Source organism: Saimiri boliviensis, chromosome 13 (assembly GCF_048565385.1).
Source record: "Saimiri boliviensis isolate mSaiBol1 chromosome 13, mSaiBol1.pri, whole genome shotgun sequence".
NCBI lineage: Eukaryota > Metazoa > Chordata > Mammalia > Primates > Cebidae > Saimiri > Saimiri boliviensis.
The window spans coordinates 101,299,736-101,323,696 of NC_133461.1; positions in this window are offsets into that span (position 1 = coordinate 101,299,736).

Sequence of the window (23,961 nt, forward strand, 5' to 3'; positions counted from 1 at the left end):
CTGGCTCAGGACCTTCTTTCCCCAGGGCAAATCTGAAATAAAGCTTTGACATCAGCTCGTAATAATTTTCTCAGAAAGGCTGCTTTAACAACAGCCTACACGGTCTTCAGTTCTTCTAGATAGCACTAAAGTTCCATATGAAATAATTTCTTTTCCCATTGCCAGAGCTGAATATTTTCATTTTGTATCCTATTTTATTTTTATTCCTCTAGACTTTCCTAATTTATACTCCCATCAACAGTGCACTAGAAACTTGGAATTCTCTGACTTTCTAATTTGGGTGATGGACAGATGAAGACTGTGTGGATGTACCCCCTCTTCAATCGATTCATGCCTGTACTATGCCTTAGAGAAATTCCTTGAACTTTATTATATGAGAATGGCACCTCTCTCTAGTTTCCAGCAAAAATGGGCTTTAAAAAATCATATTTCTGAGTATTTGAGAAGTTTCTTAGAAATGACATTATCATTGGATATTATCACTTTATAACAATATCACTGCTTCCATTACAGTTCTGTTTAGTAACAATTCCTGAGAATTATTTAGAATCTTTAAGTGTTAGTTCCCAGTATTTTTATTCTCATTGAAATGACCATTTTTAAAAGTTGTTTAAAGTGTTATTTTTCCAGTAGTTCCACGATGGTTCGTAAAATTGGTCTGTTTCCTTAAACTGCCAATTCTCTTTCTATGTCTAAGGACTTTGCATATTCAGTGCTCCCTCATCCTACAGAAGGGAGTCAGTTGAATATTTGGTGTGAGCTACTTAACATCTTCATGCTTCACTGTTTTCATCTATAAAATACGATGATGATATAATGTAGCAATTTTTTATTGTTTTTCAGGTAATGGGAGTTGAGACTGAGTTCCAGACGGATTTTTATTGAGATGCTCCAGGCCTCAATGAAGAAAGAAGAGGAAGCTTCAGATTATTGTGCATTTTACTTTTCTATATTTAAGCTCCAGTGGGCTATAGAGAACAGGAAGGCAGCTACAACTACAAGCAGCCGTACAAAGGAGCTTCATCTTCAAGTCCAAGCGTTTTGTTTTGTTTTGTTTTGAGATGGAGTCTCGCTCTGTTGCCCAGGGTGGAATGCAGTGGCATGATTTCACTGCAACCTCCACCTCCCAGGTTTAAGTGATTCTCGTGCCTCAGCCACCCGAGTAGCTGGGACTACAGGTGTGCACCACTATGCCTGGATAATTTTTGTATTTTTAGTAGAGATGGGGTTTCACCATATTAGCCAGGCTGGTCTCAGACTCCTGACCTCAGGCGATCCACCTGCCTCAACCTCCCAAAGTGCTGGAATTACAGGCATGGGCCACCATGCCAGGCCCATGTCTGAGAGTTTTGTTTCTTAGGACAACCTAATGTTAACTGGAACAGTGATGTTTTATTTAGGTTTCCTTTGCCCTCCTTAGGGCCAACCTCTGTAGTGCCCATACCGTGTTTAGATAAGTCCCCAAACAGATAAATATACATGTCAGAGTAGGCTCTTACCCTGAGCTTCTCACTGTGCCTTGTGCATAGCTGGGAGGCACAGGTAGAATTCAGCTCCCCACGCCATCTCCAGATCCACCTGCTCTGAGTTAGGGCATGCTGGTGGAGTGACTCCCCCTGGTCCCTGGGTAGCTTCTCGCCTGTAGAAAACGCATGAAATGAAGGAAAGGAAACACCTGTCTAGGCAGACCCTCTCCTTCATTCATTCATGCCTGTAATATGTCTTAAAGAAACTCCTTGAAGTTTATGATTTGAGAATGCCACCTTTCTCTAGTTTCCAGGAATAATGGGCTTTTAAAAATTATATTCTTTTAGCAGTTTCAACAGGAATTTTAAGCATGGGCTCAGAGGATTGGAATTTCATATTCAACTCTGCATTCCCAGCACCTATTAAAATGTAGTAAGTATAAAGAATGATTCTGTGATGAAGAGATGAATTACCAGGATGGTCACCTAATTTATAGTCTAAATCAGGACCCTTTTGAGAATAAGAGGGGATATTGGCCAGGTGGGTCAACAGATTAACAGGAGTAAAATGGGACAGTGTCCAGACAACCATGGTGTGTGATCACCCTAGCACAGGGAAACAGAAAAGAAAGACAAGTGATAGGGTGAAAGAATGATGGAGGAAAAAATATGCCTCAGCCAGGTGCAGTGGCTCATGCCTGTAACCCCAGCGTTTTGGGAGGCTGAGGCAGGTGGATCACTTGAGGTCAGGAGTTTGAGACCAGCCTGGCCAACATGATGAAGCCCCATCTCTGCTAAAAATATAAAAATTAGCTGGATGTGGTGGCTGCACACCTGTAAGCCCAGCTACTTGGGAGACTGAAGGAGGAGAATCGCTTGAACCTGGGAGGCAGAGGTTGCAGTGATCCAAGATCAAGCCACTGCACTCCAGCCTGGGCAACAGAGAAGGACTCTGTCTCAAAAATCTAATAGTAATAATAAGAAGAAGAAGCCTGGATTCCCTGGGAAACCAACTCAGAGCCAGAGACTGGCATGCAGGAAGTTTACTGTGGACTAATCTTGTCAACAGTAAATAAGAGGGAGTAAGAGAAGTCAGGTTGGGCAGAGGGAGAAGTGAACTGTGATGGACCAGAGAAAACTGAAATGGGGATGGCCCTGCAGTGAAATTCCAAATCAAAGCAAGAAGCCTAGACCTATGTACTCCTGCATCAACTGGTCACAGGATGTGAGCTGACCAGGAGAAGGCAGCTTAACCCTGGGTGAGGCAGGCTCCTTCCATGGAGGTCAGTTCCCTCCTAGGGAGGAAGCTACAGACCTTCAACAGCCAACACACCCAGCAGCTGGAGCAATGAATGCTCAGGTCCCCACAGAGCATCAGGGGAGCTTACTACAGTGTCCACTACAGTCCACCCCTTGTGCCGCTCAATCACCTCTTTCATGGAACGAATTCCCCACATTCTGAGATTCAGAATGGTCTCCATTTCAAGGGAAACACAGAAAGAAGGGGAACGAGTCAAACAATAGGCCCACTACTACGGCTGGTCTCAAGGCCACAGCTGACACACGTCATCTCCCTGCATTCACACTGCCAAGTGTGTACCTATGCAACAGTTTTGCATGTTCTTCACATGTACCCCAAAACCTAAAATGCAATTTAAAAAAAGAACAAAAAAATATCTCCCTCCATTCTAGGCTCCCTCTACCCTCAAATAACATTTCTGATCCCAGCACTTTGGGAGGCCAAGGCGGATGGATCACTTGAGATCAGGAGTTTGAGACCAGCCTGACCAACATTCTACTAAAAATACAAAATTAGCTGGGCATGGTAGCGCATGCCTATAATCCCAGCTACTTGGGAGGCTGAGGCAGGAGAATCGCTTGAACCCAGGAGGTAGAGAATGCAGTGAGCTGAGATAGTACCATTGCACTCTAGCCTGGGACACAAGAGCAAAACTCCATCTCAAAAAAAAAAAAAAAAAGAAAGAAAAGAAAAGAAATTTCTGCATTTTGGGGTGTCTTACACAGTGGGTGACTCAGAGCATGATCCACGAGAAGCTGGAGTCTCTGGAGACCATGCTCTCAGAGCATGTCTGTGGCTGCTGCACTTTGCCAGTTGCCATCAGAATTGGGCAGGGAGGTCCCAAGAAATCACCCTCATTGTATCACATGGGAGCCAAATACATTCCTCCAGCTCCATTACCTAACAGCAGCCCACCTGCTCGCAGGGACAACTACCTAGTTCAGGATGATGACACCTTTCTTTGGCTGTTAGCCTCTTGGCACAGGAAGCCTAGAATAGTCTCACAGTAGCACTAGCTTAAAGTTTAAAGGGATTCTTTCTAGGTCTCTTGATGGAAGTATTTCCCTATCTAGAAATCAGGACCTCTAGGCCCACCTAGAGTTTCACAGAAAAGAAGCTTAAGTTCGTCACAGGGGTCACTGGGAATGAAGAGTATGGTGCCACTCCTGCTTCCATGCCATGTTTTCCAGCCCTATGTGCTCTATGTATTGGGAATGCAGCACCACTTAATGGTTGATTAGAAGGCCTCCCGAGCCCTGGAGGATGGCACCTCAGTCACTCTATAAGGCCAGCAGCTCTGGACGATGGAATGTGCAACAGGGCCAGTGGGTTCCATGCTCAGGCACCCACTGCGATGTCTCCTCTATTGGAAAGTAGGTCCCTGGCCAGATGTGACGTTTTGCAGGAGCCTGCAAAGAGTATTGGTGGATCAATACTCTGTAAACAATCAGAGAGCTGTGCTGATTTTAGCACTACGGGCAGGAAAGGCAAATCCATACCCCAATTACGTGTTCTTTCTAGTCAAGATGAATCACTGGCCATTTTCTACCAAGTGGTTTGGTCTACCTGAGGGCTGCTGATTGGAGGCTCACCGCAGGTCTGTTGTTGGCAGGCAGGACATCCGGCAGTGGCAGTGGCTAGGTCAACCTTCACGAGTGGACACTCACACTGTTGAGCCCATGCATCGCGTCCACCATGGTCACACTGTTCACGCACCCACTGTGTCAGCCCTGTGGGAGCTGAATGCAGAGGTTGGTTGAGGACAACTGGCTGAGTCATCACATATGCTTGGTTGTTCAGTGCCTCTTTCACAGAAGATGCTCTGAGGTGTGCATTCACATGTGATCCAGAGAGCTTCACCCTTCATACCCATTCCATTAGGTCCAACCACACGCCTCCTTCCCAGTCCTCTTTGTTTTCAATCTTTCTCCTCCCAAGCTTCTGAGAAATGAGCCAGTTCCTTCTACTTACAAGTCCATGTATATTTCTCTTTAAAGGAGCTCCTTTTTTCTACACACGAAATGGATGCCCAGGTACACTGCCCACAGCATTTCCTATTGAGAGGATTTCTCCTGCCAGATTTTCAGGGCCACCCCTGAGTGGGGCCGTAAGGGAGCAGAAGTCCATTTTTGGCTTGTACCACATGCTATGCTGATCCATCTGTGAGCCACACCTGGCCTTTTTCCTCCCCCATCAACTGGTCATAAGGAACCACCCAACCTGATGCAGCTAGAGGTGTGAGTTCAGGAGAGGCGATGGTACAGAAACAGTGGGGAGTTCAGCAGAGGTTGGAGATTTGGGCCATTGGCCCATGCAGCTTTCTGATGCTCTCTGGCTTTGTGTGTGCCCGCCTGGATGTACCACTTCCATCTCACAATATGGTGCTGCTGGTGTCTCCAGATACACGATTTGGTGGGTCTAACAGAACCAAGCTCATAATAGGCAGTTCTGGCTGTAGGATCACTTTTGCTTCATCTCTCTAGGGTCCAGAAACATTCTAGAAGTTGTTTCTCAAACATATAATTCTCTGCTATCGATGGCATTGACCTCACTCCTAAACTCTAAGGGTCTGTATTGTGATTCTCTTGTTAGAGCTTCCATAAACTTTACGTGGCAACTTTTGACCCCACAGATACCACTAATTCCACAGGGTCTGTTGGATTATAAAGGACAATTATTAGCACAGCTTGAACCTCAGCCTGGACCTGCTATAGAGTTCTTTCCAGTTCTGGATACTCCAGAGTTACAGCTGGTGGGAGAGTGGTATTCCCAGTGTGAAATACGCTGCTTTCAGAACCTGAGGCCCACCAGGCCTTGTGCTTACTTCTTAGTGGTAGGAGGTGCAAGATGCAATAATTTGTGCTTTGCTTTGAAGGAGATGTCCCACTGTGCTCCAGATCACTGGACCCTTAAAACCTTTCCTACTGTGGCAGGTGCCTGAATCTTCCATTGGGGTTATCTCCCACCCTCTGGGGCACCCGTCTTATGAAGGCCTTCAGCTCACTTGCCACATCTTGTTCAAGTCATCTGATGAAGGTGAAGTCATTAATATAGTTGGCCAATGTGATATTTGTAGGGACGTCCAGATTGTCCAGGTCTCTTCAGCCTACGTGTGAGAGATGGTGGAAATTAAATGTAGCCCTGAAGCACTACTGTAAATGGATACACTGCCTGTCCCACATGAGTGTGAATTGTTTCTGATCCTCTTTTCTAATGGCAATGGAGAAGAGAGTATTTTCCAGATTAATAGCTGCATACTAGGGCTCAGGTTATCTTAACATGCTCCAGCAAAAGCAAAGGTATTATACTATCTCCAGTGAAGCAGCTGGAACTGGGGCTACTCTTTTAGTGGGTGACTGCCCATTTTCATCCTAAAGGGTGTCTGGTTTCTGTAGAAGCTGGGCTGATGCGATTACCTAGGGATGTAATGGGGACCACCAATCTTCTATCTTTTAGCTCTTTAAGGATGAACTCTCTCCTCCCAACGCAGGATGTGATCTTGGTTTAGATTTACTCTCTTGGCCAGAGGAAAGGTGGAATTTCAGAGGCTGCTGTTTGGCTTTTTCTCAAGCACACACACTGCCACGCCTCTCCCCCATAGGCCAGGGAACCAGTGTGGGACTTCTAGCTCCTAAATATGTCCATTTTCATCAAACATCCAGAGGCAAGGGAGGTGACACCAGATGACTGATGGTGAGCCACTGTGAGCCACACCTAGGACAGAACTCCACACATTACTGGGCTCCCAGTGCCTTCTTGCTAACAGGGGGGGTCCATGCTGACACCTGGGGTGCCCAATCAATGCCAACTTGGAACCTGTGTCCAACAATCCTCCCAATTTCTGAATTTTCACTCTTCCCCAGGGAACAGTTACTGATATAAATGGCCATCGATCTCAGAGAAGGACTTTGAGATGATTATACACTTGTCAGAGTGTTGTAGGACCTCTTCTTCTGAGGATCTTTCATCTGCTTCAGTCAGTAGGCTCCCTTCCTTTGTAGGTTCAGTCAGTAGATTTGAAAATTCGCTCAGGTCTAGAACGTAAGCAAGGAACATGACTTTCATCTGGATGGCTGCCCTCCGCCTCCAGTCACCTCTTTTCGGTTTCTGTTTATTCTATAGGCTGAACAATACCCTTGTTGGCTACTCATCTATCTTGGCTCTAGGGATGCCCATTGTGAATTCAGGAATTTGGAGGCTGATCAGGGAAAGAGATATGACCACTAGATGATAGCAGCACACAATGAACTTGATTTCGGCAATGCTTTGAAAGGACTATGTGTGAGAGAAAGTCCTTCACAGAATGAAACCTTCCCAAAACAAGAGGCCATGCAGAAGGAGAAGAAGGTGAAAGAACTCGGGTGGGAAAGGGGAGTGGCAGAGAAACCTCATGTGTCTAGGCAATGTCACTCAGGGAGTCTCTGGACTGGAGAGCTCCCGGGAGCAGCAGTGGCTTAGGGTCTTTTATAACCCCAGGGCTTGTCTTACCTATGGCTAGCGAATATTGCATACAGATATTTTGCAAGGTATGCAAAGCAGACAGGCTGTAATTAAGTAAAAATCTACTTACTGGGTCTCTATTTAAAGCAACAGGATTCTCTGAAATGAAAACTTTGGGGTTGCCAGGCTTTTGAGCTAATGGTCCCACCCTGCTGCAAAGAAACAATGTAGGGCCAACATACAGGGGCCATGTTTGGCTCCTCTGTGTAACATCATGTTCTATTAGCTGTCTCTATATCTCTCCCTCAGCAAGCCACTGGCTGCCACTCTGATTTAGCTCCTTGTTATACTAATTGCCACCACTTGCCTTTAATGGCCAACTGCTTCCACTGTTGTTAGGGATCCTATCGTCCCCATTGTCGATCCTATCGACTTCCATACTATGGAAGTCCAGTCACCCAACAGCATCTCCTGCCATCTGCCCTGGCCTGCAGAGGACAGCCACTCTTGAATTTCTCAGTGATGTTGGTGCCCCTCTGCCCAGCTCATTTCTTGTGGCTCTCATGAAAAGAATGCCCTCTGGGTTCTCCAGAGGAACAGTTGTCTGGTGAGTTTCCCAGCTATACGTAGCTTTCTGACGTTACTGAATGAATCCTCTGAGCCCTTCTTCTTTTGTCTTTCATGAAAATTCTGAAACTTCCAATTCATTTAGCATCAGCTACTAAGTGACACTAGTATACATGTTTCTCTAAATCATACTTAGTGTGTTAGCAGCATCTCCTAGGATCCCAGAGTCCTGAGGTGCCAGGGTCCTTGCTAAGGTTTAATAATGCAGCATGCCCCCCATATCCACAGGCTCCCTTTACCCAGCTTGATGTTGTGCCCTCTCTACATCTGGCACCCTCAGGAACCATCCCCCTACAGTCTCTCCTGGCATTTGCTAGAACATTTCTGCAAGTTCCAGCTATTCCTTTGGGGCGCAGTTTTCTTCCTATCTTACTGGGTCCAGCACCTCCCTGGCCAGGTCATGTTGGAACCTGATCTTAGTTATTAGTCTTACGATCAAGACTGGAGGTGGGGTCAGAGCCTGAAAGGCACATGACATGGTTTAGCTCAGTGTCCCCACCCAAATCTCATCTCAAATTGTAATCCCCATGTGTCAGGGAAAGAACCTGGTGGGAGGTGATTGGATCATGGGGGCGGTTTCTCCCATGCTGTTCTCATGATAGTTCTCATGAGATATAACAGCTTTATAAGTGTTTGGCAGCTCTTCCTTCCTCTGTCTCTCTCCCTCCTGCCACCTTGTGAAGAAGGTGACTGCTTCCTCTTCAACTTCTGCCATGATTGTAAGTTTCCTGAGGTCTCCCAAGACATGTGGAATTGTGAGTCAATTAAGCCTCTTTCCTTTGTAAATTACCCAGTCTCAGGTATTCTTTATAGCAGTGTGAAAGTGGACTAATACAGGGCATGAGATATCCTGAAAGGTCTAGAGGCCTGCACATTATCTTCAAGCCAATGGGAAGTGCTGACATCTATCAGGGAAGAGTGGCCCACTTCCGCAGGCCCAGAACGTTCAAGGGGCTCGGGAGATCCAAGTTGTTCAAGTGTAGACACTGTCATTCCATCTCTCAAGGTCTCATTTTCGCCAATCAGGGCCCTGGACATCTGAAGCTCTTGTAGGCATCTGCAGGATTTGAGTGTCTCTTGATTTGCTGCCAGAGGACCTCTGGCTTCTGCAGTTAGCTTTTAGCTGGTGATGAATTTCCCTCAGCCTTTCATGGATCTCTAAGGCCTCTTTTGCTTTCAGCAACAGTGATCCAATTCTGTAGACCTTATAATTACCCTACCCTCATTGTTATGGACTGAATATTTGTGTCCCATTACCCACACCTAAATTCATATGTTGAAACCCTAGTTCCCAATGTAATGGTACCTGGAGATGGGGCTTTGGGGAGATAACAAAGTTTACATGAATTGATGAGTGGAGTCTTCATGGTGGGATTAGTGTCCTTATAAAAAGAAGCCAGAGAGTGCTTCTCTCACCAACACCATTTGAGTGAAGGCAGCAAGATGGCAGCCATCTGTAAACCAAAAAAGGAGCCCTCACTAGAAACTGACTATGCTGGCACCCTGATCTCAGACTTCCAGCCTTCAGAACCATGAGAAATACATGTTGGTTGCTTAAACCACCCAGTCTACAGTAGTTTGTTATTGCAGCTGAAGCTGCCTAGAACACTGGTTCACCCACCAGTAACACTGCTCTCACTGTTTTTACTACCAGAGAAAGTTTTAGCAATTGCATAACTGCAGGAGGACGGGGACTCTCTGTACTCCACCTGCCACAAACATGATGGTCCTCACTGCCAGCCTTCCAGCAGGTGATCTACCTCTCCAGCTCTGTTTTTAAGGGTTGCTTCCTAGGACCTCTCCCAGTACCACCTGTTATACATCGTGTTCCCAGGGAAACAAACCCTGGGACTCTAAGAACTGTGGGAACAAGCACTCCATTGGGAAGTGTTCTCAAAACCAAAGCTGGTGAAGAAGCAAGAGAAGTAGACTTGGGTGACAAAGGAAGTTGAACTGCTTCAAGGAATGCGGGATCTGGGATGGCCCTTCAGAGAGGTCTTGAACCAAAACAAGGGGCCTGGCCTTAGCAGTTTTAGGTAAACCAGTCATGGAATGCAGGGGAGAGGGCACAAACTTGGGCAAGATGGCTTCCTTTGACCAAGTATAATTCACTAAGAAGGGCATAGCTGTGAGCTACCATCAGCCAACACTCCAAGCATCTGGGAGCTTGAAGGATGGCACACCACATTATCCATGGCAACCTAGGTCACAGCTTTCCTGCCAAGAAAGCACAAATTCTTCCTTCTCCTGTTCTACTAGGAATTGCCAGGAGGAGTTTATTAGCATATCCTCTAACAAAAAACACGCCAGAGGCCAGGAGTAGGAAGATAGCAGGGACACCTATAATCACCTATCACACCTATAATCCTGTAATAGCAATCTTTGGGAGGCCCAGGCAGGAGAATTGCTTGAGGCCAGGAGTTCAAGATCAGCCTGGGCAATATAGCCAGACAATATTTCTATAAAAACGTGTTAAAATTAGCCAAGATATGGTGGTGCACGCTGTAGTCCCAGCTACTAGAGAGGCAAAGGCTAGAGCAAGCTTGTCTAACCAGTAGTCCACAGGCCACATGCAGCTCAGGTTGGCTTTGAATGCAGCCCAACACAAATTCATAAGCTTTCTTAAAACATTATGAGACCTTTTTTGCAATTTTTTTTTAGCTTATTAGCTATGATTGGTGTCCGTGTATGTTATGTGTGGCCCAAGACAATTCTTCTTCTTCCAATGTGGCCCAGGGAAGCCAAAAGATTGCACACCCAACGGCTAGAGGCTCTCTTGAGCCCAGGGGTTCTAGATTGCAGTGAGTTATAATTGTGCCACTGAGCTCTAGCCTGGGTGACAGGGCAAGGCCATATCTCTAAAAAAAAAAAAGAAAGAAAGAAAGAAAGAAAGAAATGAAAGATGCCCTAACCCTGCCCTTGGGCAGTTACCCTGTTTGTATCTCTTTCTTCAAACGTCCTTTGGATATACCACCTCTCTTCCACACACTCCTTGGCCTTACTCCTCATCTCTTCTCATTTTTTTTTTAACCGTCTCATACCCTTGTTCCTGACAAACATAATTTGCTTGAAGACAAGTGTTATGGGTGAATTTTGACCCCTCTGCCCCACTCTCCAATGTGGTAAGTATCTAAATCCCTAGTATCTCAGCATGGGGCCTTTGCAGATATAATTAAAGTAAGGTCATAAGGGTAGGCCCCAATGCAGTATGGCTGACGGCCCTATAAAAAACAGAAAGAAATGTAGATACGGTGATGCACACAAACACAGGGTGAACGGCAGGTGAAGACGAGAACGGAGAGTAGAGTGGTGCTTCTGCAAGCCAAGAAACATCAAGGACTGCCAGAAGCCAGGCAGGAGGCACTGAACACATTCTCCCCAAGCCTCAGAAGGAACCAGCCCTGCTGATTCCTCGATCTTGGACTTCCAGCCACCAGAGCTGCGAGACAGTACATTGCTGCTGTGTAAGCCCCCAACGTGGTACTTTTTTATGGCAGCCACAGGAAATGAGTACAGCAAGACTGCAGCAAGGAAATAAAGTCAATGTAGAGGGTGAGGAGGGAGCAGATCGGGATGTTTCCCCAGTGAGTGGCTCCATCAAAACTGGAGGCCAGAGGGAGGAGCACAGTTTCCTCAATTTTATGTGTCTGGTTTGAAATGCAGAGTAAGAGGTAACTGTGCCCAGGGCGTGTTTAATAGAGTGGGCCACCCCAGTGAGTCTGTGGGACATCAGTCTGGGACATTCTCATGACCCTGAGTGCTTTGTAAGCTGTGGGACCCTCAAGAATGCAAAGATTTGTGGAAAAGAGAAAGAAGGAAGGGCAGGGCAGGGCAGGACCTTAACACTCATTAAATTCTCTCTCTTTTTTTTTTCTGGAAGGAGTCTTGGACCATCACACAGGCTACAGCACAGTGGCATGATCTCAGCTTACTGCACCGTCTGCCTCCCAGGTTCAAGCGAGTCTTCTGCCTCAGCCTCCTGAGTAGCTGGGATTACAGGTATGCACCACAACACCTGGCTAATTTTTGTATTTTTTAGTAGAAATGGTGTTTCACCACATTGGCCAGGCTGGTTTCGAACTCCTGACCTCAAGTGATTCACCCACCTTAGCCTCCCAAAGTGCTGGGGTTATAGGAATGAGCCACCACACCTAGCACCCAGTCTCTCTTTTTTTTTTTTTTAAGTAAAGTTAGGATCTTACGATGTGGCCCAGGCTGGTCTTGAACTCCTGGGCTCAAATGATCCTCCCACCTCAGCCTCCTAAAGTGCTGGGATTACAGTCATGAGCCATTGCACCCAACTCCCTCTTATCGACACATCTGTGGCCAGCATGTTACTACCTTCGAGAACCAAGTCCTCAGACAGCACTAAGCGTGGAGTTTGCCTGCCCACCAAGTTCCTCGGCTCTCTCCACCATTGAGAGGGTGACATGGGGGGCAAGGGTTCTATGAAGTCAACAGCCAGTACAAGCTCTTCATCATAGAAATGAGAAGGCACCAGCACCAACTCAGCTGCTGTCCTTTCCACCCTCTCCACCTTCTCCAGGTAAAACACAGAGCCATCCGTATTCCCAATGACAGAAAGAACCATTTCTTAGATCACCATTTGTTAAGTAACCAAGAAGCATGGGTGATACTGCAAAGCACAGAAAATTGAGAACAAATTTCAGTTGTATGTGGGTTGCAGGTTCTAATGTAGGCAGAGCACTTCACTTTCATCTGTTATCCCATCTTGACCTCACAATAGCCACATAAGTTATAGAAGGAGGAATGATTCCCATTTAGCAGATGAAAAACTGGATCATAAAGAAATTAAACGGGTATGTCAGACCTAAACAACGAGCAGAACTAGGCTGAAGGAGTTGAACAGTTTTTTAGACCAGCAATTCTATACCCCAACAATGGGTCACAACACACTGTCTTATGAAATAATGGCTTCTGGAATTCATGTTAAAATATTTGTGCTTGCCGGGCGCGGTGGCTCAAGCCTGTAATCCCAGCCCTTTGGGAGGCCGAGGCGGGTGGATCACGAGGTTGAGAGATCGAGACCATCCTGGTCAACATGGTGAAACCCCGTCTCTACTAAAAGTGCAAAAAATTAGCTGGGCATGGTGCCACGTGCCTGTAATCCCAGCTACTTAGGAGGCTGAGGCAGGAGAATTGCCTGAGCCCAGGAGGCGGTGAGCCGAGATCGCGCCATTGCACTCCAGCCTGGGTAACAAGAGCGAAACTCCGTCTCAAAAAAAAAAAAAAAAAAGTTTGTGCTTTCTGTCAACCTAATAGATGTCAGTTAGAAAGGAAAGAACAGAATCAATCATTTTTATAATCTATGATTCCTTAAAGGTGTATTTGGTATTTAAAACACATATCCAAGCCAGTTTTTATTTCTAAACATTACTGGTTTTTTGTTTTTTTTTTTTTTTTTTGGGGGGGGTGGTTTGAGACAGAGTCTCACTCTTGTCACCCAGGCTGGAGTGCAGTGGCAAGATCTCCACTCACTGCAACTTCCGCCTCCCAGGTTCAAGTGATTCTCCTACCTCAGCCTCCCAAGGAACTGGGATTACAGGCATGCACCACCACGCCCGGCTAATTTTGTATTTTTAGTAGAGAGGGTTTTACCATGTTGACCAGGCTGATCTCAAACTCCTGACCTCAGGCGATCCACCTGCCTTGGCCTCCCAAAATACTGGGATTACAGGCATGAGCCACTGAGCCCAGCCACGTTACTGAGCTTTTAAAAGGCTTATGTGTCAAATTTTTGTCTGTAGCAAAAGGTATACCAAAAGGTATTTTAGTGTTTAAAACATAATATCTAAGTGAGTTTTTATTTCTAAACATTACTAAGCTTTTAAAATGTTTATGTGTCAAATTTTTATCTGTAGTGAATATTGCTAACCACATTTTTAAAGGTCAGCAAGAGAACTTTCAGTATATAAAAGTTCATACATAACATCACTTCTTTTATATACAGACAGCAGTTGCAAAGACAGATCTAACTACCTGCACTGTGTTAGTTCCGTCTTTGCAACTGCTGCCTGTATATAAAAGAAAATGTGGTCACTGGGAGTTCATGGAGTCTATGATTCTATTTTGAGCCTTTTCCAAAGGTAATGAAGAAAGTCAGCATTTCTTCAAACTGCCCCAGCAGATTTAACTGACTAATAACTGACAGCCAAAAGAAACATAATTTTGTTCCAGAATGGATCAGGGAAAAGATTCCCCTCACGGCAGTCATGCCAATACACCCTGGCCCACAACTCTATATCCTAGAGGAGATAGGGACGTGGCGCAGATATATTTTAACCACAGTTGAATACACTCCACAGTATTTGTCCCACATTTCTTCTCAGCTGTGTCCTTATGGCCAACAGTCATGACTCTAGCAGACTCCACAAACCCACTGGCTAGCCACATTACATTCTGAAACTTCAGCAAAGCAGTTCTCGCATCTAGTTTGGGTAACAGATGAACAATTCTAGGTGTGGGTAGACGGATGGATGGTAATCATTTCCAACTGCCGTAATTTGGTCTTTATTTAACCAGTGTTAAATAAAGAAAAAATCAGAGTCCGTGAGAGTTATTTAAATAAAAAGTTTGACAATTGCATTTAGTAATGGCAAACTTCAGATGGCAGTCAGGATGGTTAAAACATCACACTCAGGGAGGCCACAGGCCTGAATTTAACCCTCACTGCCCCTGGTGGTTTTCTTTTCCATCAATATTGCTTATAATTCTCCAGCCCTTCTGCCACCTGAAAATGCCAAGTGTCTGGGTGAGAGGTGCCAGGGAAGTCAAAGCAAACCCACCAGGGTGCACGTTCTGCTAGCAATGGCATTTTCCCATACCACAGGAAGAGGAGATCAGGATTTAAAAAAAAAAAAAAAGTCTTTGATTTGAGGTTCAGGGGTACACATGCTGATTTCTTAAAAAGGCAAATTGTGTCATAAGAGTTTGGTGTACAGATTACTTCATCACCCAGGTAATAAGCATAGTACCCAATAGTTAGTTTTTTTGGTTTTGGGTTTTTGTTTTGTTTTGAGACAGGGTTGGACTCTGTCACCCAGGCTGGAGTGCAGTGGTGTGATCTTGGCTCACTGCAACCTCCACCTCCAAGGCTCAAGCAATCCTCCCACCTTGGCCTCCCAAGGAGCTGGGACTACAGGCACATGTCATCACACCTAGCTAATTTTTGTTTATTGTTTTTTTGTTTGTTTGTTTGGTTGGTTTTTTTTTGTAGAGATGGGTTTTCACTATGTTGGCCAGCCTGGTCTTGAACTCCTGAGCTCAAGCAATCTGCCCACCTCAGCCTCCCAAAGTGCTGTAATTACAAGTGTAAGCCACCGCATCCGGCCTAAAGTTATTCAGTCCACATCCTCCTCCCACCCTCCACCCTCAAGCAGATCCCAGTGTCTGTTGTTCCTTTCTTGGTGTTCATGGGTTCTCATCATTCAGCTCCCACTTATAAGTGAGCACACACACAGTGTTTGGTTTTCTGTTTCTGCATTAACTTGCTTAGGATAATGGCCTCCAGCTCCATCCATGTTCCTGCAAAAGACATGATCTCGTTCTTTTTTATGGCTGTTTAGTATTCCACAGTGTATATGTACTGCATTTCCTTTGTCCAGTCTACTGCAGATACACATTTAGGTTGACTCCGTGTCTATGCAATTGTGAATAATGCTGTGCAGAGGTCAGGATTTTTAATACTTTATGCCTATCATAGGTTAAGACTAACTATATAAGAACTTAAATCTCCCCTATCTGATCCACAAGAGGGGCAGGAAGTAGAAACATGGGAGTGACTACCGTGGATTAAGGGGTAATGAGGAGGTAAGCCACACTGTCCAAGATGGTAACCATCAGCTACATATGGCTTTGAGCATTTGTTGTGTGTCTCACACAACGAAGAAACTGAATTTTCAGTATTATTTCATTTTCATCCATTTAAATTTAAATAGACACCTGTGATGGGATAGCATTGAGTTTGAAAAAGAGAAATAACAGAATCAGCAAAATAGTTCACGTTTCTCAGAGACCTTTGATGTAGAGTTTCTCATTTGAGCCTCATAACATCACACGTTGGGCAGGATGAGCAGGTGATATTACCTGCATTTTAAGTAGACATAAAAAAGATAAACGGACTCATTTATAGTCATTAGGTAGTTTATGAGAAAAGCATGCCTCCAACTCACAATTTCTGACAACCCACTCAGAGCTTTATCCATGCTATCTGTATAATAATGATGACAATAATGCATTAAAGGCATAATTAATATTATGGACTGCTTGCTGTACACGAGGAAGCTCGTCACATCTGTGGCTCTGTGCTTCCCAGCCGTTTCCACATTGCGGCTCTCAAAGAAAATGAAACCAGAGATACAGCACACCAGGGTAAGCTGGGGTAAACTACACCCCTCCAGTGTGCCATCCGAAACAATCCATTACACTCAATTTACATTTTATAATTAAGACAAAAATAAAATGCAGTGTAACAGGGTAGATATTCATTGTTGATTTTGTATAAAACTTCCATATGTTTCAAACCTGAGCTTGCTTCTTTGACCATGTCTTTTAAAAGTTACCTTTTACGCTGGAAATGGCTATTCATAGCCAGGCATGATGGCTCCCGATCGTAATCCCAAAACTTTGAGAACCCAAGGCAGGTGGATCACTTAAGGTCAGGAGTTCGAGACCAGCTTGGTCAACATGATGAAACCTCATATCTGCTAAAAATACAAAAACTGGCCAGGTGTGGTGGCAGGCACCTGTAATCCCAGCTACTCAGGAGGTCAAGGCACAAGAATCATTTGAACCTGGGAGGTGGAAGTGCAGTAAGTTGAGATCGTGCCACTGCACTCAGACTAGATGACAGAGTGAGACTCTGTCTCAAAATGAAAGAAAAAGAAAGAAAGAAAGGGGGGGAAGAGAGAGAAGAGAAGAGAACAGAACAGAAGACAACAGAAGAAAAGAGGCTATGCACAATCTCTGACCCAATTTTTCCTAAGGATGACCACTTGAATTTTTTTTTCAGATGGAGTCTTGCTCTGTTGCCCAGTCTGGAGTGCAGTAGTGTGATCTTGGCTCACTGCAACCTCCACCTCCCAGGTTCAAGTGATTCTCCTGCCTCAGCCTCCTGAGTAGCTGGGATTACAGGTGTCCACCACCACGCCCAGCTAATTTTTATATTTTTAGTGGAGATGGGGGTTTCACCAGGGTTTGTCAGGCTGGTCTCGAACTCCTGACTTCATGATCCGCCCGCCTCAGCCTCCCAAAGTGCTAGGATTACGGGCATGAGCCACCGCGTCTGGCCAATCACTTGAATTTTTCATTTTGATGTTCACCTTTGGAGAGAAATTTTGTTCACCCAAATAGGTCACATAATTTTTATACCAGTTTTTACAACCATTCAGAAATGTACACATCGAAATAATAATCTAAAGAAATTATAGCTAAAGAATCCATCAGGTCTTTAACTGACAAATATAACATTGGAATTTCTGTAAGAATGTTGGTTGTATTTGTCTGTTTGCATTGCTATAAAGGAATACCCAAGGCTGGGTGATTTATAAAGTAAAGAGGTTTATTTGGCTCACAGTTCTACAGGCTGTGCAAGAAGCATGGTGCATGCATCTACTTCTGGTGAGGACCTCAGGTGGCTTCCACTCACGGCGGAAGGTGAAGGGAGGTGGTGTGTGGAGACCACATAGCAAGAGAGGAGGCAAAAGAGAGAGGGGGTGATGCCAGGCTCATTTCAACAATGAGGAGAGAACTCACTCATTCCCTGACCTCTGCCGCAGCACTATTCACAACACCAGAGACACGGAGTCAACCTAAATGCCTATCAGCAGTAGACCGGATAAACGAAATGCAGTATATATACACCATGGAATACTAAACAGCCGCAAGAACGAGATCACGTCCTATGCAGGAACATGGATGGAGCTGGAGGTCATTATCCTTAGCAAATTAACACAGGAACAGAAAACCAAATAGCACACGTTCTCACTTATAAGTGGGAGCTAAATGATGAGAACTCATGAGAATGGCATTGAGCAGTTCACGAGGGACCCGGCCCCATGACCCACACACCTCCCTGTTGACTCTACTTCCAACGCTGGGGATCAAATTTCCACATGAGGCTTGGTGAAGCCAAGCAAACCATACACAAATGACGCGGCTATATATGCAATGCATTTATCAGCAGGAAATGTAAGAAAAGATTCAAAGAGCTGCTCTGAAATATATATTTCGAAACACTATCTTGATAAGTTGAAATTCAAAAGACTTTTCTAGTTTTCCTAAATATAAGACACAAACTAAAACACATTCTGGCATATTCATGGCATCTATAAAATATTAAGCATGAAAAGGGACCCGTGTTGACAATTTTTGGCTTATGAGCAGCAGAACCCCATCAAACTTTTCTCAAAGAAAAACTTCAGAATCATGACAAAATTCTCATTTGCAGAATGTTCGTGCATTTTTGGCACGGATATCCTGCAGCTCGCTTAGATGACACTTTAAAAGGGTACCACAGACAGACAAGCATCTGATTTGCAAAAGCAGAGGTTGTGTTTGTTTGTTGTGTTTTGAGTTTGGAGTCAAGGTCTCGCTCTGTCACCCAGGCTGGAGTGCAGTGGAGCAATCACAGCTAACTACAGCCTCCAACTCCTGGGCTCAAGCAATCTTCCTGCCTCAACTTCCTGAGAAGCTGGGACTACAAGTGCACATCATGACTGCCCAGCCAAGGAAGAGGTTTTTGACTGTCACCTGGAACTGGGCACACCAGGGATACCTGTGTCCCCTGCAAGGCTACCTGCAGGACACTCACGTCCCCTGCCTGCACCTTGAGCACCTAGAGCACAAACGCCATGTGGCCCCTGGGGTCCCTGGCTAAGAGGGGCGGAGGAGCCTTCAGCACCTGGCTGCTGTCATCAATTTCAGGTCTTCAGCCGGCAGGACTGCCCTCAGCACATTGCAGCGAATCCAGTGCCTACATCCCTCGCCACGCTCCGTACCTGCAGGCAGGGCTGGCTTCATGGGCTTGCAAGTTGTGACCACACAGGGCCATATGCTCAGAAGGGCTTTGCAGTTACTTCATGCTCTGTTGTCACTGACTTGAAATTCCTGATGATTTTTTTAACAACAGAGCCTGCATTTACTTTTCACCCTTGACCCCGTAAGTTATGCAGCCAGCCCTCCTGACACTGCTCACAACCTAAAACTGGTACCTGGGGCCTTGAAGCAGACCCTGTCCCCTCAGAGGGCTGTGTATCTCACAGCAAAGTACACATCAGCATGTAGGCTGGGAAACTCTGCAACACCTCATTTAATCCTCATGACAGTCCTGTAAGACACCCCCATTCTACAGATGAGAAAATAAACATTTAGAATAGCCACGTAACCTCTCCATGGCCAAACAGAGTCAGCAACGTTTGCTGGGCTCGAGTCGTGGGAGCTTTCACTGACTTGGACACAGCGCTGTGAAGGCCTGAGATAAGATACGCAGACATGGATGCACCCAGTTCCATTCCAACACCACTGTCTGGCTCAGGGACCACATTCTGAAGCCTGCCAACCTTTAGTCCTGGGCTTCATCCACTGTTTCTATTAATAATACTAGAAAAAGTAGCAAAAAAGACAGCAAGCTATTAGCTGGAAATGTGAGAAAAGACTTAAAGGGCTACTCTGAAATATATATTTTGAAAAACTATCTTGATAAGATTGAACTCGAAAGATTTTCCTAGTTTTCAAAAATATAAAACACAAACAAAGATGTGTTCTGCCACATTCGTGGCATGTCTAAAATTTTCAGCATCAAAAGGTGACCGGCATGGCCAGTTTATGGCTTATGAGCATAGAACAGCTTGTCCACCAGTCTTCCAGGGAAGGGACCATAGGGCTCTGACCAACCAGGGGCAGCCTGTCTCCACACCAACCCAGCACACATACCCCTGTGCTCACTGCCACATCTCACAGTCAGCAATATTTGCTGGGCACGAGTCATGGGAGGTTTGACTGACTTGGACATAACCCTGTGAAAGCCTGAGATAAGGCAAGCAGAGACGTAAGCCTCCTCTAGCCATCCCCATGCACGCATGCACACACACACACACATACATGCATACACATGCCCACATACACATGCATGCACATGCATACACACATACATAAAAGCCACATACAGACACACATGTACACAAAATACCTACACACGTGCATGAATATGCATACACATGCATAAACCACACACATGTACACAAAACACCTACACACATGCATGAACATGCATATACATACAAACTACATGCAGACACACATGTACACAAAACACCTACACACATGCATGAACATGTATATACAAACTACATGCAGACACACATGTACACAAAACACCTACACACATGCATGAACATGCAGACACATACAAACTACATACAGACACATACACAAAACACCTACACGCATGCACGAACATGCAGACACATACAAACTACATACAGACACGTACACAAAACACCTACACGCATGCATGAACATGCAGACACATGCATAAACCACACATGTGTACACAAAACACCTACACATGCATGAACATGCACATGTATGTACACACTCACGCGCACACACACACAATTCTGATGGAGGTCAGCCTTCCGCAGGGAGCTGTGGTCAGGGCAGTCGCTTGCCGCAGAGCTCAGCACTCTTACCCTGACCATTGTTCTGTGTACAGAAACAAACTCCCGGCCAACTTTGGCCTTTCTTTCATGCCTGTAACTCCCAACTGAACGTTGTTAGACAGACGCTTGGATTTGACAGACAGCAAGTGTGAGACACTCATGTCACTTCCGCTGTGAGAGCTTTGATGTCCTGAGTGTAGGTCAGTGGCACGGGCCACCGTCAGAGGCCCGAGTCACCCTGTTCCTCTCTGTGCAGCCCTAAGGGAGGAGCAGGCTGTGTGGCAGTGCAGGACTCCGCTCCCTGCTCTTCGGCTCACAGAGTGAACCTCTGCTCTCCAAGCAGCCCCCTCTCCCCGGGCTACTGTTCAAGCCTCCAGACTCTTTCCCAAACTGCTAAACCTTGGGGGAACACAGGCTTTTATGACAAGTTTTATTAGTGATGCCTCCTGTGCTAACTCTCTGAGATGGGTCAATGCTATTAACCCCATTTTACAGAGAGAAGAAGAGCCCCAGAGAGGTCAAACGCTTCCCTCAAGGTCATGCAGCATGTGTGGGGCAGAGGTAATTAGCCCCAGCCTGTCTGTTGGGCCAAGGGACAAGGAGGGTGTGTGATGCAGGGGTCTGGGGAGGCCACTCTTAAAGGTCCTGGAACGTGGACTTTAGGAAACCAGAGCTGGGCATGGAGGTGGCATCCAGCACCTTTGTGGCTGTGTGACACCCTGCCTGTCCCACCTGCTCTGTCCTGCCTCCTGCCCCCAGCCCCGACTTGCCTTTTGCTCTGGAGAATGTCTCAAAGCAACAATGCAAAACTACAAAAGACAAAGAGAACTAGTTTGAGGCGAGGGTAGTAGACCAACTGCTTAAATGTAGCTAGGCTGTGGCTTATCAAAAACTTCAGTGGTTTGGCCAGCCCTCATGGCTCATGCCTGTAATTTCAGCACTTTGGGAGGCCTGGGTAGGAGGATCACTTGAGGCCAGGGTTTGAGACCAGCCTGGGCAACATAGTGAGAGCTTGTCTCTACAAACAAAATTTAAAAATTAGCCAGGCGTAGTGGTGCATACCTGTAATCCAAGCTACTCAGGAGGCTGAAATAGGAGGATTTCTGGAGCTCAAGAGTTTGAGGCTGCATTGAACCATGATTGTACCACTACACTCCAGCCTAGGCAAAACAGCAAGACCATATCTCTAAAAATAAAATTTAAATTAAAAAAAAAAGACAGCTTCAATAGCTATGGGAGCTTCTGGAACCATCAGCCAGAGTCCAAAGGAAGAAGAGTAAGAAACTGGGTTATTTCCATCCTGATTTTCCTCCAGCCGCTGCCAGAACACACAGGTCTCCCCAGACGAACGGCTTGCCCCAAGAGGGCGGGGCGGGGGACGCTGCACTACCCACTCTAGGCTTCTCTCTGCCAGTCCCCAGCACTTTGCATGTGGTTGGACACACAGGAGAGGCTTGTACCTACTTGTGGAAAGGGCATGAAAGAAGGCGGCCAGGCTAAGACTACAGACATGCGAACTGGGAAAACCCAAAAACCAAAGGCCACAAACCTCAGCTCAGAAGGCAGGTCCCCTCCGCCACAGCCTGTGTTTATGCCTGGCTCTCCCCGGGACACTGTCAACCGGCAAAGCTGCGAGCATGTGCCGGTAACAGGGCATCCTGGGAGAGAGCCCAGGCCTGAGTGAGCGCCACTGAGCTTGTGAATTTCGGCTGCCAGAGGCACGTGCCTTTGCCAAATGCAGCTGGCCCCTGCCAGTTCTGGAGGTTCTCAGGAATAGACAGGCCCCAGATTCCCGGGCTTATGGCTGTGCACATATAGGAGCCAATGGGAAAGCCACCTATGGGGCAGGGAGGAGCTTGATGTCTTCCTACTTAACACCGTCCTTCCTCATCCTCCTGGTCTTTCTGCCCAAGGATCCTACTCTTCAGCAAGTCTTTATCCTGCAAGCTGGAATGCAGCTTTATTTTCCAGCTGATTTGAGTAACGTTTCTGTTACCTGCAACCTAAGAACCCCAGTGATTCACCTCCCAGGATCACTGGGAGGTGCAATTGCACACAGAGCACTCAGCACAGAATCTGATACGCGGGAAGCACGTGGTACCTGCCCATCGTCATTGTCTTCAGATTATTATGAATATTGCTGTTAAATACACGTGGATGCATCAAAAAAACTGCATATTGACCGATTCTAATTTTCTGGCTGTGCGCACACACCAACATTCGCTTTAGCTAAGTTCCACCTTCCTATTACAGGGCCAACCTCAAATCAAACCACCCGAGGAGCCCTTGAAAATGACTGTGCCCTCGCCAACCCCTCTCCACTGAACTCTCATCCTCCCTCCCCTGCATCCCAGGTTTACCTAGTGCAGCATGTAACTGTGATAGAATCATGCTGACCAGGGCTGCTGTACATGGATGTAGAGCTGGACACAGCACAGCCCTCTCTGCCTTGTGGAGTAGGCCTGTACGTTCTACCTGGGCTTTCTCTTCCCAGCTAGAATGTGAGCATCCCAAGAAAGCAGAGCCCACTTGTTCTTTTCTTTTTAAAAACAATTCATTACTTTTTTATTTTAGAGACAGGGTCTTACTCTGTTGCCCGGACTACAGTGATGCAATCATACCTCACTGCAGCCTCGAACTCCTGGGCTCAAGTGATCCTCCCACCTTAGCCACCCAAGTAGCTAAGACCACAGATGTGCACCATTCGGCCCAGCTGTTTTCAAAATGTTTCGCTATCTTTCCCAGGTTGGTCTCCAACCCCTGGCCTCAAGCAATCCTCCTGCGTTGGCCTCCCAAACTGCTGGGACAACAGGTATGAGCCACTGCACCAGCTGTATGCTTTCTTTTGTTCCTCTGTAAGATCTAGGGTGATGCTGACAGCATGATAGAAAGGAAACTGATATTTACAGAGCATCCCCCATGAGTCCGACACCAAGCGGATGCTTTACCCATTTTCTCACATTAACGCTCACAGCAGTTCCTCAACAAGGTCATTGTTTATATCCCTCAGGCCACACCAGGGTGGCAATAAAAATAGTCACAGTGAAACTCTTGGAAAATTGTCATCCCTGGCTTCAACCTCACTGCAAACCCCAAACCATGTCAGATGCCGCCCTCCCCACATAGTTTGGAGATCCCCCACGATGCGGCTTACCTGTACCCTGCGGGCCACCGTCTTGGCACTTGCCATCTTCCCTGCCACCACCCACGTCCTAGTGTCTGTCCACTGCTGAGCCTATCGTGGAGTCCCCCGATGAGATGGAGAGCACTGGCCTGCGTGGCTGCCGTCACCCCAGACTCCATGCTTCAGGTGCCACCCCACGGCCCACGTCCTTCCCTGCTGTCCACCCGAGTGCACTGTCTTCCTTCTTGCACCTTCCAATCCCGTCGCTTGTCTCCTGAACTCACTCATGTCTACACCCCACCCTTCCTTGTTGATGACTCTCAA